General features: G+C 44.0%; 1 pseudogene; it reads right to left on the bottom strand.

The window, feature by feature from the left end:
• Positions 1-15,169: 15,169 nt before the first annotated feature.
• On the bottom strand, positions 15,170-16,708 carry LOC149028891 (tryptophan decarboxylase TDC1 pseudogene; annotated as a pseudogene).
• Between the last annotated feature and the right edge of the window lie 951 nt (positions 16,709-17,659).

Below are 17,659 nucleotides of genomic sequence, written 5' to 3'. Positions count from 1 at the left end.
AATCCATAAGTAAGATTAGGGCACGCTTGCAGCCGAATAATCTTTCTTCTTCAGCAAGCCATCTTCTGGATCCGGTTCGCTCGGGAGCGATTCGGTTTTCTCCGTCTCGACCGGGGTCGAGGGTCGGACCAGGTATGAACCCGGTCAGATCATAAACTCTCCATATCACGAGCCCCCCAGACCAAGCGTTCGGTCGATCCCGAGGGCTTGGTTTTTAACTAGGTTCGTCGTCAGGTGATGATCTCTACGTGCTTCATTAAATGTCATATCACATTTAATGCGGTGGTCACTTTTCCTCGAGCGTTGTGAGTGTAAGGCCACATGTCTTCGTTGCAGTTGATCTGTCGTGGCTCACGTCATCCAAGCGACGGTTTCCGAACGCCTATTTCGGATTCGTGAGTTCAAACTTTCAAAACGTCTTCGAATCTTGATCGTTGATTTTGAATCAATCTCGATCGTTCAGATTCCCGAACACTCGTGCGGGAGTTTTAAAAGCGGTTCGTTGTCTTCGTAGGTTTCATTCTTCCTGTCTGGAATTTGAACCTTTGTCGTCGCCTTCGCGCCTTCCTGCTCTCAAGCTTCCGTCTCCTTGAATCGGTAAGTTTCTTGGTCTTTTCTTTTTGTAGTTTACTGAAATGAGTAATGGCGGATGATAGGGCTTCTTTAGTACCCCATGCTGGTGATAGCAGTGATGCTTTTGCCTCTCCTGCTCCCGAACAGTCGGATAGTGATAACAAAACCCTAACCGTCCTCTGGCAGGAGTTCGCTGAAGTTTCTCAAAAAGGTTTTGAAAGAAAAACCAAAACTTCCCCTGTCCTTGTCGAGTCTGGATCTTCCAAGATCGTTGATTCTTCTAGGCAACCTCAAACCTCCGGGTCCAATGGTGGGCCTGGCTCTGTTCCTTCCATTTATAATGGAGAAACCCTTCTTTCAGCTGTCCAAGATTTTGACCTTCCTTCCTCCTATCAGGTTAGGGCTCCCCACCCTGATGAGAGGGTTGATTCATCCCTTTCGGGTGAATTTTCTCTGTACATAGATGCACTGGAAAGCGGGGTTCGCTTTCCCTTTTTTAATCCTTTATTCTCCGCAGTTTTGAATCACTGGAACATTTGTCCCGGAATGCTCCTCCCCAATAGCTGGCGTCTCATCGTCGGCTTCTTGGGTTTGTGTTTTGAGCTTGGCATCACGCCATCTCTTTCTCTTTTTGTACATTTTCATGTTCTTTCTATCTCCCATCCTCCCGGATGGGTCTTTCTTTCCAACCGCAATAAGGCTGAACTTGATTGGAGGGGCAGCATCCTTGTCAAAGGAACTTGCCCTTCTAACCACAAAAGATGGCGCGAACGATACTTTTTCTGTCGAGCGCCTCCATCAGATCTTAACTTCCCAACCGCCGGGAGGAGGTTTACTTCTTCGTCCGAAAGTAACCGGGGCCTTCCCTTATCCAAAGAAGACGAGGCGACCATCAGGAAGATCAAATCCATTCCGTGGTATCAAGAGATACATGGATATGAAATGGAGTATAACTCCATCCTTCAGTGCTGGGGCTTGGCTTATTGTGAGCTTCTAACCATCATCCTTTGATTTTGGCTGAAGTGATATGTCTTGAATTCGATTCTTGTCCTTCTTCTTTGCGGTGCCTCCCCGAACGAACCACCGAAAGCCTGCGGGTGAAGGCCGCTAGGGCCGTTGTGACAGCCGAACAACGATCGCCCGGGGTCTTGACTGCAGATCAAGAGGCTTCTCTTCCCTCTCCCGACCCCTCTTACAGGGGTATCAGGAATATCAGGCCTGTAGCTGATGCTTCGGGTAAAGGGAAGAAACCAATGGTGGAAAGGGCTACCGTCTCCTCCTCCGTCCGAACCAAGAGGAGGCATGACACAATTGATGCTCCCTCCAACAAAAAATCCAAAGCTTCGACGGATGGTGAGGAAGTCTTCATCCCCCGGTGGACCCCGAAGATGACCGACGGGGTTACTCGGGATCTCGAGAAAGCTGCAGAGTGGAGCTCCCTCGGTCTTGCTCCTTCGATCGCCGGGAATTTGAAGCCTTGGATGACACCTCCCTTGTTAGTCAATCTACAAGGTAACGGTCTTCTTGCTTACTTATGTTTTCATAATTTCTTATGACTTCTTCGATATCTTCCGTCTTCCCGGGAATCTTTGTGTTGAGCTTTTATCAACACATGGAAGCATTGAGCCGGGTTGGTCGCACCAGCTCCTTGCTGCAAACTTGTGAAGAGAAATTGGCCAAGGCCAATTCCGAAATAGACCAGCTGACTGCAGCTACGGTGGAGCTGCAGAAAAAGCATGAGGAAGAAGTGATCTCCCTCAAGGAAACTCTTGAAGCTTCAAGAATTCGCGTCTCTGCTGCCGAGCGCGAGGCCAGGAAGCAAAAGGCAGCTGCCACGTTGTTTGGTGACAGCCTTGAGATCAAAAGTAGGGATCTCGAAGAACATCCGAAGTTGGGAATCCCTAGCAAGCCCGAGCATATAAAGCCGGACCTTCGGAAGGAGTGCATTCGGAAATACACCGAACAGCGTACCTTTCTCCGAATTGCTAGGTTTCTACAACATTCGGAGCTTACCGCATGGGGCAAAACGACGTTTGGGAGCAGATCCTTGGAACGATCCCCGACTTCGACACTTGCTCCTTTTCGTGAGGTATGCCACCCGAGAGGTCTTCGGGAAAGTTGGTATGGATCTCCCAGAGGCCGGGCTCGGGGAGTAGATGATCCTTTTCCAGCTGACCCTCAATACGAGGCATATCTAGATGACGAGCCGGCACTTCCGGAGGAGAAATCACAAGCCGAGTCTCAAGTTGTTGCTTGTAGAGGATTCAGCCGATGCCACTCTTGAGGAAGGCTCTTCTCATGGTCTCGAGAAAAGTCATCCCGACCAGGGTCCCTTGGGCAACAATGAAGAAAAGGCTTAGGGAGTTGTTCTTTTGTAAAGATATACCCTCAATATAATGAATAGACATTTCTTTATTCATGTTGGCCTCAAAATTCCCCCGTCTCCTGCCGAAGTATTGCCTTGAATATCAAAGTATTAATGATAAAACTTATCACTTAACTCTTCATTCTTCGCCGAATAATGATCTTGTAGAAATATTGTGAAGATGCGTTTCGGGAAGATGCGTTAATCTTCCCCACTACTTCATTTATTGCAAAGTCCGCACGTTTCCCTTCTGCGAAGTTCAAACGTTTTCCTGCTTTTGTGTACCATTCACTGTTTCCAATGAATCGGAAATACATCCATTATTTTAATGGCAGTGCGACGATTGGAGGTTTCTCTGCATCAGGTGCTCGCTTCCACATGTTTCCATGTGGCATTCCTTCGACCGTCGATCTTGCTTTTTGCGGATTTCGAAGCGTCGTTTCGATCTGGGTCGTCGGTTGTCCTTAGCCTTCAACCGTCGTCTTATACCTGAGGCTATTTAAAGCCTTCGTGGGTACTCTCCATCTATCCTGACTTCTGCAAGATAGATTTGCTAAAGTGCCAAAGCAACCTTTCGTCCTTCGGCCTGCCTCCGTATTCCTCGTACTCCAACGACAGCTCTATCCATTTCTGAACAAGTGAGTTTTTTTATTTCTCATCTCTTTTCCCTCTTCCCCCCGAAGTAAACTGCACAGTAGTTATACTTGGGGTTTAGTTTGTGGTCTGTCAGAAGCTTTTTAGAAAACTAGGGTTTCCCCATTGTTCTTTGTCGTTTATTTACCTAACGATACGGCTGTTTTTTTTTTTTTTTTTTTTTTTTTTGCATAGTGGCTCCCAAGATCAACCCAGACTTTATCAGAGCAAAATCTCGTAAGAATAGCGTTCCGTCGGTGGTGGTTGGGGCCAGTGCGGTGGTTTCAACTAGTGAATCCTCCAAGCGTAAGGCGACTGCTGGCGGTGAATCTTCAAGTCAGATTCTTGCAGCTTCTGTTGATGCCGTCCCTGCGCCTCCTTTGCCCGAAGTGACCGCTCGTCTTTCCCAGGAAGATCTTGATCACTCCGTTGCCGATGGTGCTGCCGGCAATCCTACTGGTGAGCTTTGTTGGTGCCCGGTGCACCCCCGAAGGAGACTCTTCGGGCATACCGAGGCAACTATGTTGGCATCCGATGAAGGTGTGGTCCCAGCAGGTGCTGCTCCTATTTCTAACTCCAATGCTTGTTTGGCATCCTCCTCCTCTCCTTCTGAGTTGGAGGATTTTGCTACCAGGAAGCGCCGTCGGATGACAAGTGATGAAGCTCAGCCTTTGCTTGGTGTAGTTCGTCCTTCTCATCCTTCGCCTGAATTAGTGTCAAACGAGTTTGGACGAGCGTTGGAATGGTGTCTTGCTGCTCGAATGACTTCGAGAGCGCAGTTCTTTCCAAACTTCCGAGATGAAGTCTTTACGAAGTCACTTTGGTGATGTAAGTCTTTCTTCATTATCCTCTGATTTTGAAAAAATACTTCTCTGCTCCTCGCTAACTCGAAAGTTGTTTGCGGGAGTCTTCTTGGTAACTTCCACAACCAAGTGGAAGCGGGTTACTAGACTCGATGGGTTGAGCAATGAAGTTTCTAGGCTTCGGGAAATCTACGAAGCTAAAGATGTTGAGATTGCTCGCCTTCGGAATCTAGCTTGGGAGGTGGCAAGAGAAAAGAATTCGATGATTGGTCATCTTCGGTCGGACTTGGATGATGCCGGGGAGAAGATCCGGCGGCTGGAGCGGACAGTTGGAAAGTCGGGAGCTAAAGGATCTAAAACATTACCCGAAAGGCAAGCTGTCGTTCATTTGCCCGAATCCCTTCCAAGCGATGTTCGCGAGCTGCGTCTTCAAGTATCTACACGGTAAGCCTTTTGTTGATATGCTGAATGCTTATAACTTGCGGGCGTATCGGGATGGTGAGAATGAAGTATGGGAATCAATATTAAGGAAAGATCCTCATTTTGATACGACTCCCTACGGTGCTTGTTTGCCATCCTGAGCCGACGGTATTCCTCCTCCCGATTGGACCAAGGATAAGATTGATCCTCCACCTTCCGATCCGGATATTATGCAATATCCGGAAGATTCTCTGTTTATTCTCCGGCTGGAAGAAGTCAATTATGACGAGCTTGTGCCTAATGCGAGTTTGGTCGAGGACCATTCTTCTCTGGACAAGCTGGACAAAGAGTATGAAATTGCGGAGGATTTTCTGAATATCGAAATATTTTTGTAATCCTCATTTCTTCTCTTCTTTTCCTTGACTCCTCACCAATGGTTGACTCATATGTTTGTTCTAGCAAAGTCGCGTCGATCTTGTATAACTTGTTAACAGTCACCTGTGATGACTTTCTTCTTTGATCAAAGATTGTATTCAACTCTTGTAATTATTTTGATACTGGCCTCTTTGGATCTTCGAAGAAATAAGAAATTACTTTATCTTTGAACTTTGCTAGCCACTTGAATCGCCGTTGCATTAGGTCTTAGTTGTGCCGAAACAATGCCTATACTTAAGGATTTCCGGAGAAATACAATAAGTCTGAGAAGGAACTCACTCGGGTTTTAAACCGATGCCTTATACTTAAGGATTTCCGGAGAAATACAATAAGTCTGAGAAGGAACTCACTCGGGTTTTAAACCAATGCCTTATACTTAAGGATTTCCGGAGAAATACAATAAGTCTGAGAAGGAACTCACTCGGGTTTTAAACCGATGCCTTATACTTAAGGATAATTCAAAAATTCAATAAGTCTCGAAGGAACTCACTCGGGTATCAAACCGATGCCTTGCAAAAGGAACTCACTCGGATTTTCATCCGATGCCCCGACTTAAGAAAGTTTGAAAAATTTTCCATAAGCGTTGCAGTGTTGAAGGACCCACACGAATTTTCATCCGATGCCTTATAGTTGGATCTTGTTCTTGAATGTGGTGTACGATGCCCCCCAATCAAAAGATAGTTTGTTGAAAACCAAAAATTGCATTGATTGAGTTGAAAATGATTACATCACGAACAAAATCGAAATCATCCTCAAGGATAAAACTTTTTGAGATGCCTAGCATTCCACGGACGATCCAACTCTTTCTGGGAATCAATGTTCTTCAGCACTGTAAGCTCCTGAACCGACCGGTTTCACAACCATATAAGGTCCTTCCCAGGAAGGGTCTAACTTTCTTTGGTGACGTGGGTTCGGAAGCTAGGGTGTTTCTCAACACCAAATCTCCGGCTAAGTACCGACGATTCTTCACTCGAGTATTATAATGAGACGCTATCCTTCTTTGATAATGTTGAGTTCGTGATATTGCCTTTGCCCGAACTTCGTCCAACAAATCAAGACTATCAAGCAGTCCTTGTTCATTTGCTTTTTCCTCGAACTCACGATCCCGTAACGTCCCCGCCATTATCTCCACAGGTGCCAATGCTTCGGATCCATATGCCAACTTGAATGGAGTTTCTCCTGTAGGTGTTTGAACCGTAGTTCTATAAGCCCACAGTACGTTATGTAGTTCTTCGACCCAAGAAGCTTTGTCAGCTTTGAGTCTTCTCTTTATTCCTTCCAGTAGCGTTCGGTTAGTAACCTCTACCTGGCCATTGCTTTGGGGGTATGCCACTGAGGACATACGATTCTCGATCATATATGTTCCACAGAATTGCTCAAATTGTGGACGGTCGAGGCGAGTACCATGGTCGGTGACAATTATCTTTGGAATCCCAAAGAGATATATGATTGATTCAAGCACAAATTTCTCCACTTTTTTCTCATGTAATTGTCGCCGATTACTGCAGCTTCTACCCATTTTGTGAAGTAATCAATTGCTACTATCGGATATTCCCGTCCGCTTTGATGCCTTGGTGAATTTGCCCATGATATCAATTCCCCATATTGCAAAGGGAATAGGATTTAGAATTGAAGTCATAATTTCCGCCGGGCGCTTCGATCTTGTAGCATGAATTTGTCGAGTTACTACATCGACGAACGTAGTCCATAGCAGCCTCTTGGATCTTAGGCCAATATAACCCAAGTCTTAGAATTTTGTGGGCCAGGGCTCTGCCACCCATGTGAGCGCCACAAATTCCTTCATGAACCTCAGCCAAAGCTGATTTTGCTCCTTCGGGGCCTATACATCTCATAAGGGGTCCAGCATAAGATCTTTTGTATAGTCTCCCATTCTGAATGACAAATCTAGTTGATCGAATCTTGATCAACCTTGCCTCTACTGGATCCTCGGGTAACTTGTCATCTCTTAGATATTCAATTATTGGATCCATCCAAGCAACGTTCTGCTTCAATATAAGAAATTTCTTTCTCATGATAACTTGGAAAAGTTACCTCTTCAATGTAGACCGAAGGGTCTAGATTCTTTTCCTTGGCATTGGCTAGTCGGGATAGCTCATCTGCCACTGAATTTTCATTCCTCGAAATATGAGATATCTTCAAATTCCGGAATTGGTTCTGAAATGTTTGCACTATCTCCCGATATTTTTGCAAGCGTGGTTCCTTAATGCCATACTCCCCCTGGACTTGGTTGACTATAAGCTGAGAGTCACTATAAATAGTAACATCTGCAATAGCTAATGCTTTTGACAACCGAAGTCCTGCTATCAGGGCCTCATACTCCGCTTCGTTATTACTTGCATCAAATGCGAATCTCAAAGCATATCGAATAATAAATCCTGCTGGACTTTTTAATAGAATTCCAGCGCCTGCTCCATCTTTATTACTCGAACCATCCACATATTCCTCCCAAGTGGTTGGTATAATGGGATCTTCAATGGTGGGTTCCACTGGTGCAGTAGTTTCTACTACAAAATCGGCTAATGCCTGAGCCTTGATTGCGATTCTGGGCTTAAAGCTCACTTGGAACTCACTTAGCTCAACCGACCGGGATACCATCCTTCCGGACAAATCGGGTTTGTTAAGAACTTTACTAAGAGGAAAAGTTGTAAATACCTCAATTGGATGAGCACTGAAAATATGGCCTTAGCTTCTGGCGGCCATCATGAGAGCCGGAGCACGCTTTTCAATCTGCGAATATCTCGTCTCCGCATCCAGCAACACGTGGCTTACATAGTAAATCGGCCACTGTTTCTTATCTTTCTCCCGAACAAGTCTTGCACCGAGCGCGGAAAGGGATGTCGCTAGATATAGCTGTAATATTTCCCCCTTCTCCGGCACGGACCGGGATCGGTGGTTGTCCAAGTGCTTCTTTTAATTCCTCAAAAGCTTTCTAGCACTCTTTAGTCCACTTTGCTTCCTTCTGCCCTTCAGGTCTTTAAGTGCCTTAAAGAAAGGCAAACATTTTTCCCAGGACTTGGAGATAAATCGATTTAAGGCAGCAACTCTCCCTGTCAAACATTGTACATCCCGAACGGTTTTGGGAGCCTCCATATCAATCGAGCTTGTATTTTGGCGGGATTTGCCTCAATTCCCCTCTGTGATACCATGAAACCCAAGAATTTGCCCGAGGAGACTCCAAAGGCACATTTTTCGGGGTTCAACTTCATTTGATGTTTCCTCGATCTTGAGAAAACCTCGATCAAATCTGCAATGTGATTTGCTTTTGTAAAGCTTTTCACCAGCATGTCGTCAACATATGCTTCAACATTCTTTCTTATCGGCTCTTTGAAAATCTTGTTGACGGCCCTCGATATGTTGCTCCTGCATTCTTCAGGCCAAAAGGCATGACCTTGTAATAATAGCTTTCACGATCAGTCATGAAAGCCGTATACTTCTCATCCTCCTTATTCATAAGGATCTAATTATACCCTGAGTAGGCATCCATGAAACTTAAAGTTTCATATCCTGCGATAGCATCTATCAAGAGGTCAATCCGAGGCAACGGGTAGCAATCTTTTGGGCAAGCTTTGTTTAGATCCGTGTAGTCTGTACACATCCTCCACTTCCCATTCGCCTTTTTCACCATCACCACGTTGGCCAACCAAGTTGGGCACTCGATTGGTTCTATGAAACCAGAATTTTTAAGTTTTTCAACTTCGTTCCGAACGGCTTCATACTTTTCAATAGAGAAATTTCTTCTTTTACGTATCACTTGGTTTCGCCTTAGGGTCTATCCAGAGTTTGTGCTCTGCAATGGCCCGATCGATCCACGGCATGTCCTCAGCAGACCATGCGAATACATCCTTATTCCGTTGAAGAAATAACCTCAACTGATCTTTAAACTCTTCCAGCTGTTCAGACCCGACATAAGTAATCTTTTTCACATCCTCGTTACACAGCTGGATTTGCTCCAGTTTCTCTCTTGGTTCGGGCCTTTGCATCTCTGTCTCTTCCCGATCATCTCGAACTTCTATGGGGAGGGCGGTAACCTTCCTCGGACCCTCCTTGTCTTTTAAATAGGCCACATAACACTTTGCCGAGAGATCTTACGGTCATAGGAGACTTGACCAATTCCCATATCGATCGGGAATTTTATCTTCGGTGCTTTGTCGAAACAATAGCACCTATCTTGGATAAAGATGGTCGCCCGAGAATCATATTATAAGGCTGGTAGTTCTCGAACCACCAAAAAGTTGATTCGGACAGTTGTTTCTTTGGGAAAACTTCCAATGGAAAGATCCAACTGAACCGATCCTTCCGCTACTACAGATGACCCTGCAAAGCCATATAGGTGTGTAGATGAAGGTTTCATCAAGTCCTGATCCACCTTCAATTTTTGATACACTTCGTAGGAAATTAGGTCAGCTGCAGACCCTGTATCAATCAATACTCTATGCACTTCCCGCCGTGCAATCTCTACCTTGATGACTATCGCATCATCATGAGGTAAACAAACGTCTCTTTCGTCTTCTTCGCTAAAGGTGATAGAATCTTCACCATTCAGCTTCTTCCGCTTCTGCGCTTCTCCGGCTCCAACGAATTTGGATTTGGTTTTTAAACTCCGGAATGATTCGGGCTCTGGACCCCCGAAGATGGTAAGGATCGGTGACCGAGTAGCAGCTTCAATCACCTCCTTGCCTTTTTTGGACTTCGGGGCCTCCCTTGATCGTTCTGAACTAACCGAACGATTCCTTTTAGGGGCAGCCGCCCGTGGCCCACGTGGCTCCTCCCTTCTCCTGCTAACAAAACTGGACAGATGTCCCTGAGATATTAATCTCTCAATATCTGCCTTCAGATGACGACAGTCATTAGTATAATGACCATAGTCCTTGTGGAATTGGCAATACTTTTCCCGATCCTGCTGCTCTCCGAGTTTCAAAAGAATTTTAGGCGGCCACTTCAAAATATTTTTTCTTTTGAGGATATTCAAAATATCGGCCCGAGGAGCATTCAATGGAGTGTACTCACTTCTGTCGGGGGATCTTTGGCGCCAAGGTTGGGATCTTCCAACCCGATCACGAACATTCTTCTTTGGCTTCTGCTTCTGCTCAAGAGCCTTTTGTTCCTTACTGGAGACTTTATTATCTCCTTGGCGCGCATCTAGAATCTCCATGACTTCAGCACCTTCGGCATCTCTGTACCAACTCGGCATAAGTCGTGGGTATATCCTGTAGTAATAACTCCGGGGAGTTTCCGATTTGTGAGTCCTGTGAATAGAGCGGTTACGGCTACCTGTTCATCCAAGTTTTCTATCTCCATCGTCACTTTGTTGAATCTTTTCAAAAACTCTCCGATCGATTCGTTCTTTCCTTGTTTGACATAAACAAGGTTTCTTCCGTTTTCTTAACCCTGTATCCCACTCTGGAATCGCCCTATGAATTGACGCGCCAATTCGTCAAAGTTTACGATCCTTCCCGAGGGGAGGTTAGAAAACCACTTTTGTGCCGCTCCGATTAGAGATGAACCGAAAACCACACATAAAATTTCATCGAGAATTACACGAAACGCCATGGTGCATTGGTAATAGCCGATGTGAGCTGTTGGATCTCCGGAGCCATCGAATGTTGAGAAGGTAGGCAAACGGAAGTTATGGGGAAACCGATATCCCGCAATTGGCTCAGCAAAAGGAGTCTTCCGAATGAGCGAGTAAATATCCTCGATTATTCTTCCCTTAGCCAATTGCCCTAACTTCTCATTGATGTTGGCCAATTCTTGACCAATCTGGGTCGGGTGATCTTCAGCAATACGATCACGACCTCGATTAACACAACCATCACGTGCTACTCGATCATCACGAACAGCCCGTCCTTCACGAACATTTCTCTCATCACGAACTGCTCGATCATCACGAACGGTTCTTCTGACAACGGGTGAGTGAGTTCTTACCCCAGTATCCAACCTTGTATTTGAATCGGTTGTACTCTCTTGCGGTCTGTCGAACCGATCGCCTCGCCTTGGTTGATCATCAATCCTCCGAAGTCCTCGGTCTCCTTCACGGAAATTCTGATCAACATTCCGGTCTTCAGCCATTCTTTGGTCACGTGGCAATGCACGTCTCCACTGAATCATGTTGATCGGGTTCTTGTGGTAAAACCACTCGATGCAGTGAGCAAGCGGAGTGCTTGGCTCACCTCCAAGAGTTGAATCTTTACCTGATCCAATTGATCTTGGATTGTATCAGGAGGAAGATTACGTCCTCCCTGGCCTTTATCCACCTCGATAGGATTTTGTCTTTCCTGGGGAATATATGGATTATTCACCCCAGGTATCTAAACACCGGAATTGTGTTGTGCAGCGGCTGCTGCGGCTGCTGATCTAGTCACCATGGCTTTTTCAAAACTTTCCCACAGACGGCGCCAATTGATGCGTCCAAAATCTGCTCAGCCCTTGGATCTCCACGTGATGTCTGCCAAAACGAAAGCGTCGGATGTGGCCCGACCGGCTGGGGTCGGGAGTCCACCTCCGAAGGCTAAGTCAGTTGATGAACTTAATCACAAATGGCTCTGCTAGAAGCACAAAGCTAATGAATGAAGAAACGGGAAAGGTGATCTAGATAGCAGAACGCTGATAGTTTAGGTCTATCAGTATGTATCTGAACCTGAGTCTCAAATAGTATTCTTTTTGATCGATTGATCCGTCCCTCACCTTGTATGGTAGTGAGGTTTATATAGAGTGTACCTTCGAATCTCCTTCGTTGGATGCACTCGAGCCTTCTTCGGGTAGTCATTAGATCTTTATCAATAAGATCCGTTGAGCGATAGACTTCTACTAGTTTGGGCTAGTAGAGGACTCCTGAGATAACCGTTAGGTTATGCGATAGTTATCCCTTTGATGATGATTATCCGCAGCCGTCAGTTTGAGTCTGTTGTCATCAGGGTGATTACCCTAATCCATAAGTAAGATTAGGGCACGCTTGCAGCCAAATAATCTTTCTTCTTCTGCAAGCCATCTTCTGGATCCGGTTCGCTCGGGAGCGATTCGGTTTTCTCCGTCTCGACCGGGGTCGAGGGTCGGACCAGGTATGAACTCGGTCAGATCATAAACTCTCCATATCAAGATCATTGACCCAGTGACTAAAACATGGAAAACATCACTAATTCAAGAGCTTTTCATCCCGATTGAAGTTGAGGCCATCCAAAAAATTATTTGCCATTGAATGCTTGTGAGGATAGGATGGTTTGGGGTGTAGCTAAGAATGGAGTTTTTTCTACCCGATCAGCATATCATCTCCTTCTTAATCGTAGAGATGCTCAAATGGCATATATGCCTTCATCCTCAAGGCAACACAGGTGGGAGAGTATCAAGAAGGGGGAATGGAAGAGACTTTGGAAATGCAACACATTGCCTAAAATTTGGAATTTCATGTGGAGAGTCTGTGCAGAAGGTATTGCTTCAGCAGAAAATCTCTTGAGAAGGCAGATCAAGGTAGAACCATTATGCAAATGGTGCGGTCAAGTAGAGGAAACAAGCAGCCATGTATTGTTTCAATGCCACTTCTCTAGAGCAGTCTGGGTGGGTAGCGGTCTGGAGTTTCTATTACAAACAACAACTGAAATATCTCTACCAAGAATATTGGAGGCTTAGAAAACTCTTCATTTTACATCTAAGCGGCACAGTAAAGAAATTTTATGTCAATTCTCCTTTGAATGCTGGCACCTTTGGTTACACAGAAATGATCTACAGTTTAATGGAGAAAAGAAGACACCGCTAGAAGTTGTAGTCAAAGCGGAGAAGGCCTTCCATGAATTATGGATTTGTAATGGAGGAGCTGCAAAGAATTGCTTGAACACTAACCAGGAAGTTGTAGAACCAACTCAAGATTTGGAAATGTGCTCTATTTACTGTGATACTGCAGGTTGTCCAGAATAGGGGGTAGGAGGTGCTGGTTTTGGAGTTTGGAACATGGGCGAACTAAGAGCAGCATGTTCTACACCCTGCTCATTGCCATCTATATTTTCCAGTGAAGCTTTAGCGATTAGGGAAGCATTGTGCTGGGCTAAGGAAAATCGGTGGATTAAGGTTAACATCTATACTGACTGTCTAGGCCTTCAGCAATACCTGGCCATCATCAGTATTGATCCACCCCCCTTGACAGTTGCTACCGTACTTGAAGATGTATTGTCTTTGAAAGAGTTTTATTTCTTGTAGGTTCCTTTTTATTTCGAGAGATGGGAATGAATGTACCCATTCTCTTGCTCGGAGGGCTTTGGTCGTTTCTAGGCAGACCTTTTGGCCTATTTCCTCTCCATAAGCTGGGGTATTTCTTGTCCAGCCTTCTGAGTCTTTTCCTAGTTTTTTGGAATGAAAGGATTTTCACAAAAAAAAAAAAAAAAAAAAAAAAAAAAAAAAAACTCTTCAATCCCTATTTATTCTCTCTCCTCTTTCCTCTCTTCTTCCTATTTATTCTCTTCCCTTTGTATAACTGTGGGTTAAGAAAATTTGGAAGAAAAAAAACTACTCCACAATTAGGTAGTCTTTCTCTTTCTCAATTTATTTATCGTTTATCTTTTCTTCTTCTTCTTCTTTTTAATTTGTTTTATTTATTTATTTTATTTTTTATTTGATTTTATATTCTATGTTTCGTTTTTTCTTCTACAATTTTCGTTATTTGATTTGGTGTTGTGAATAAAATGTCTATAGTTAGTAAGTAACTAACTACTATTAATTTGCATCATACCTTAAAAAAAAAAAATGGTTTACATTTCTTACCAAAGACAATTTTGGCTTGCATCTAACTTTTTAGTTTGAAGTCATGCGTATATATATATTTTTTATATTGTTGCTTTAATTTTACCTATATTTTGTTAGAAATAATATCATTATCAATAATTTACCTTTTTTTCAAATATGTGTGGCCCCACAAAATATATGTGGATCTATTCATTAATACAATAAAATAATTTAGAGGGGGACCCCAAATGAGTCTTGTAGGGGTCAACATAATAGGTGTGGCAAAAAAACATTAGTATTTCCCCAACAGAAAGGTTATCTGGCTTTTATTCTTCGCCCCCCCCCCCAATATTGCATCCTGGGTCCGCTCCTGTGATTGGTACAAATTCCTATTCAATATTTTATGTAATCTAAAATACTAGAGTCCTAGCACTACAGCCAAAAGACTCATAGAACTATACAGAGAAGGACTCCAAGAACACTATGAAGAGGGACTCTGTTTCTATATAAAGTTATGTACTAATTCATTGTAAATCAGTGTGATTATTATTTTTTGTGCTCTTTCATAGGCACACTCATACTCTCTCTCTCTCTCCTCAACGTCTCTCTCTTTTTCTCAACATCTCTTTCTCTTCTTCTCTCTTGCTTTATTTAACTATTATTATCTTCAACACTAAGAATATATTTGTCTTTTCCTCTAACCAATTTGACAAAAAGGTGCTTGTGCTTTTGGATATTTATTTTGAGATGTCTTTAAAATTTTCCATTATTTTATGCCCAAATATGTATACGTTAATCTGAGTACCAAGTATTTACAGTGATAAAATTAATGATTTAATTTGTCAAAAAAATGTAACCATTGACTTCAATATTAGATACTTCTTTCTTTATTCCAATCACCATATGGTTCCAGATCAATTTCACTATTCTTAGAGGGTTGCTTCCTTGCTGTACTTAGGCTAAGATTGTAAGTATTCATATCAAGGCACAAAAATAAAACTATCTAAACTGATATTCATTCAATACTTAGAGAACATAAATACGCTGGAATCTGACCACACCAAGACCTAATTAAACCAATCTAAAACCAAGCTACTAACACAGGTTTGGTTTGGACTCCCTTATTCGCCGACGAAAACCGAGTCAAACGGAGACAGACCGAACCAAACAAAGACCCCTGGACTACACGATACGACCACATGCATGAACTTCACTTTGAGTCTACCTTATGCTTTGTCAACCCTAATTCCTGCCCTAGCACTGCATCAGCTTCTTGCTGAATGAGCTCCCACGCTGCACATACATGGTGCTCCTCTGTCAGCGAGTTCCCCGCACAAAACCTTAGCATGTAGATTCCACCAACGATCGAATGAACCATGTAAACTCTACCAGTTGAGTTGATCCGCTCTAGGAGCTTTCTGTTCAACAACTCGGTCTTGTCTTCGCTTTCTCCGGTTCCAGGAACGGGTTTAAGTCTGAAACACACCAATGAAAATAGTCTTGGAACGATGATCTCAAACCGTGGATCAGCCTCCACGAACCCTTCGAATATTTTCGCCATTTGAACCCCTGCTCTGATGTGGGCTTGCAGGTTTGCTACGCCGTGGCAACGTAACACCATCCACAGCCGGATAGCACGAAACCTCTTGCCGGTTGCCAGCTGCCAATCCATATAATCCACTACCGACTTCGACTTGCTGGCTGTGTTCTTCATGTACTCCGGTTTAGTTCTTAGGGCTTTCATAAGTGAACTCGGCGATTTAACCCACAAGCAACAGCAGTCCATGTTAGTGAGCAGCCATTTATGTGCAGCCACGCTCAACGAGTCAGCTCTTTCGATGCCATCGAGATAGTGTCGAAACTCAGGACAGATGCATGCGCTGCCAGCAAAAGCTGCATCCACGTGTACCCACACATCGAACTCTTTTGCCGCGTCAGACAAAGGTCCTAACGGATCCACGGCAGTTGACGAGGTGGAACCTATTGTGGCACAGAGGTACAGAGGAACCAAACCAGCTGCCACGTCAGCTTGCATTGCTTTACGTAGCAGAACAGGATCCAGGGAGAAATAGGTTTCAATCGTCGTGGGAATTGCTCGCATGTTGCTAGGGGAGATTCCAGCGATCTTGGATACCTTTGCGAACACAGGGTGAGTTTGGTCGGAGCCGTAGACAACGAGCTTGCCTATGTTTTCCTGTCCAATGCGCTCGAGCACCTGTGTTCTGGCAGCGACGAGAGTGCAGAGTATTGCTTCAGTGGTCGTGCCTTCTATGACACCACCACCAGTTCCAGAAAACATGAAAGATTTGGGCAGCTTAAGCATCTTAGCAAACCAGTCTATAACGACCATCTCGAGCTCCGTTGCGGCGGGTGAAGCTAGCCAGTTGAAACCAACCGAGTTAAACGCAGCGCACAGCATCTCTCCAATAAGGGAAGCTGTGCTCACCGTTACAGGGAAGTAAGCAAAGAAGTTGGGGCTTTGCCAATGTGTCATGCTAGGGAATATGTGCCTTTGTACATCTGTGAGAAGAGCTTCAAACGGCTCAGGGTTGTAAGGTGGAGCATCAGGAAGACGATCACGGAGATAACCCGGTTGCACCTGGCTGAGAACATCGTAGCTCTCGATATTATTGAAGTAGTCAGCTATGAAATCTACGGTCTGATGAGCTTGTTTTCGGAATGCTTCGACCTCAAGTGGCTTGAATTTGCCCTCTGGAGTTTCCAGGGAAGGCGTCCTAAGGCTACCCATTTGAACCGCACAGCCAAAGTGGTATTTCAGAGAAGTTTCTTCTTCTCTCTTGTGGTGGGTTGAGGGTGTGGAGGGTTATTTATACTTTTTTTTTTTCCTTCTTTTTTTCCTTTTTTTTTTTTTTTTTTTTTTTTTTTTTTTGGGGGGGGGGGGGTTTGAGAGAGTTATTTATACTCAGCATTACATGCAAATCGACCGACTTAGATGATACCTGCATTGAGATGTTAAAAATTGCAGTTAATGCTTTCTGTTGTTTTCCTATTAAAATGTATTTAATGCTTACGAGTCGCTGTAGTAGGATCGATCAGGTCCCCACAAAGTTGGATTAGGTTCCCCACATGGAGAAGTGTGTATAAAATCTGGACCATCTTTCTGGTCCATGTCTTTGGCCTGACCGTGTATTGCCATCCAGCGTTACGCGGCAGACAAAATTTTGTAAAAAGCCAGATGATTGAGTGATTCCAACAGAACTGAGTCAAGCGGCTGCTCTTACCAGTTGTCAAGTCTTTTCATACAGACGGATATACCAATGGTCTTTTGGTGAAAGTGACATAGGCTTTTGCAGTCTTAACAAAAAAAAAAAAAAAAAAAACACACCATTTAATACCTGTGTCCCAACTCCCAACCAAGGGGTTGCTCACTCGAGAAAGACCAACGTCCATAAGCTTAAGAATTGAAATCTCTTTCGATTAAAATCTCATTTTATATTATTAGTTACTCATACTTAATAGATCCACTTAAATTTATTGTGCCTATTTGGTTATTTGAATCTGAAGATTTTAAAAATCTAGAGATTTCAAATTTATGAGTCATGGTTCATAAAATTAACTGTTTGGTTACCTGAGTCGTTGGAATGAAATCTATAGATTCATTCTAAAAAATCATTTATGGAGTCATGGTTCAAATGTTTAACGCTTTTATAGTAAGAATGAAATCTCTAGATTTCACCTC

This window comes from Hakea prostrata, chromosome 1, assembly GCF_041222555.1.
Source record: "Hakea prostrata isolate BN-2017 chromosome 1, UWA_Hpros_2, whole genome shotgun sequence".
NCBI lineage: Eukaryota > Viridiplantae > Streptophyta > Magnoliopsida > Proteales > Proteaceae > Hakea > Hakea prostrata.
The sequence above is the reverse complement of the archived record's forward strand: the minus strand, read 5'-3'. Positions and strand labels throughout refer to the sequence as shown.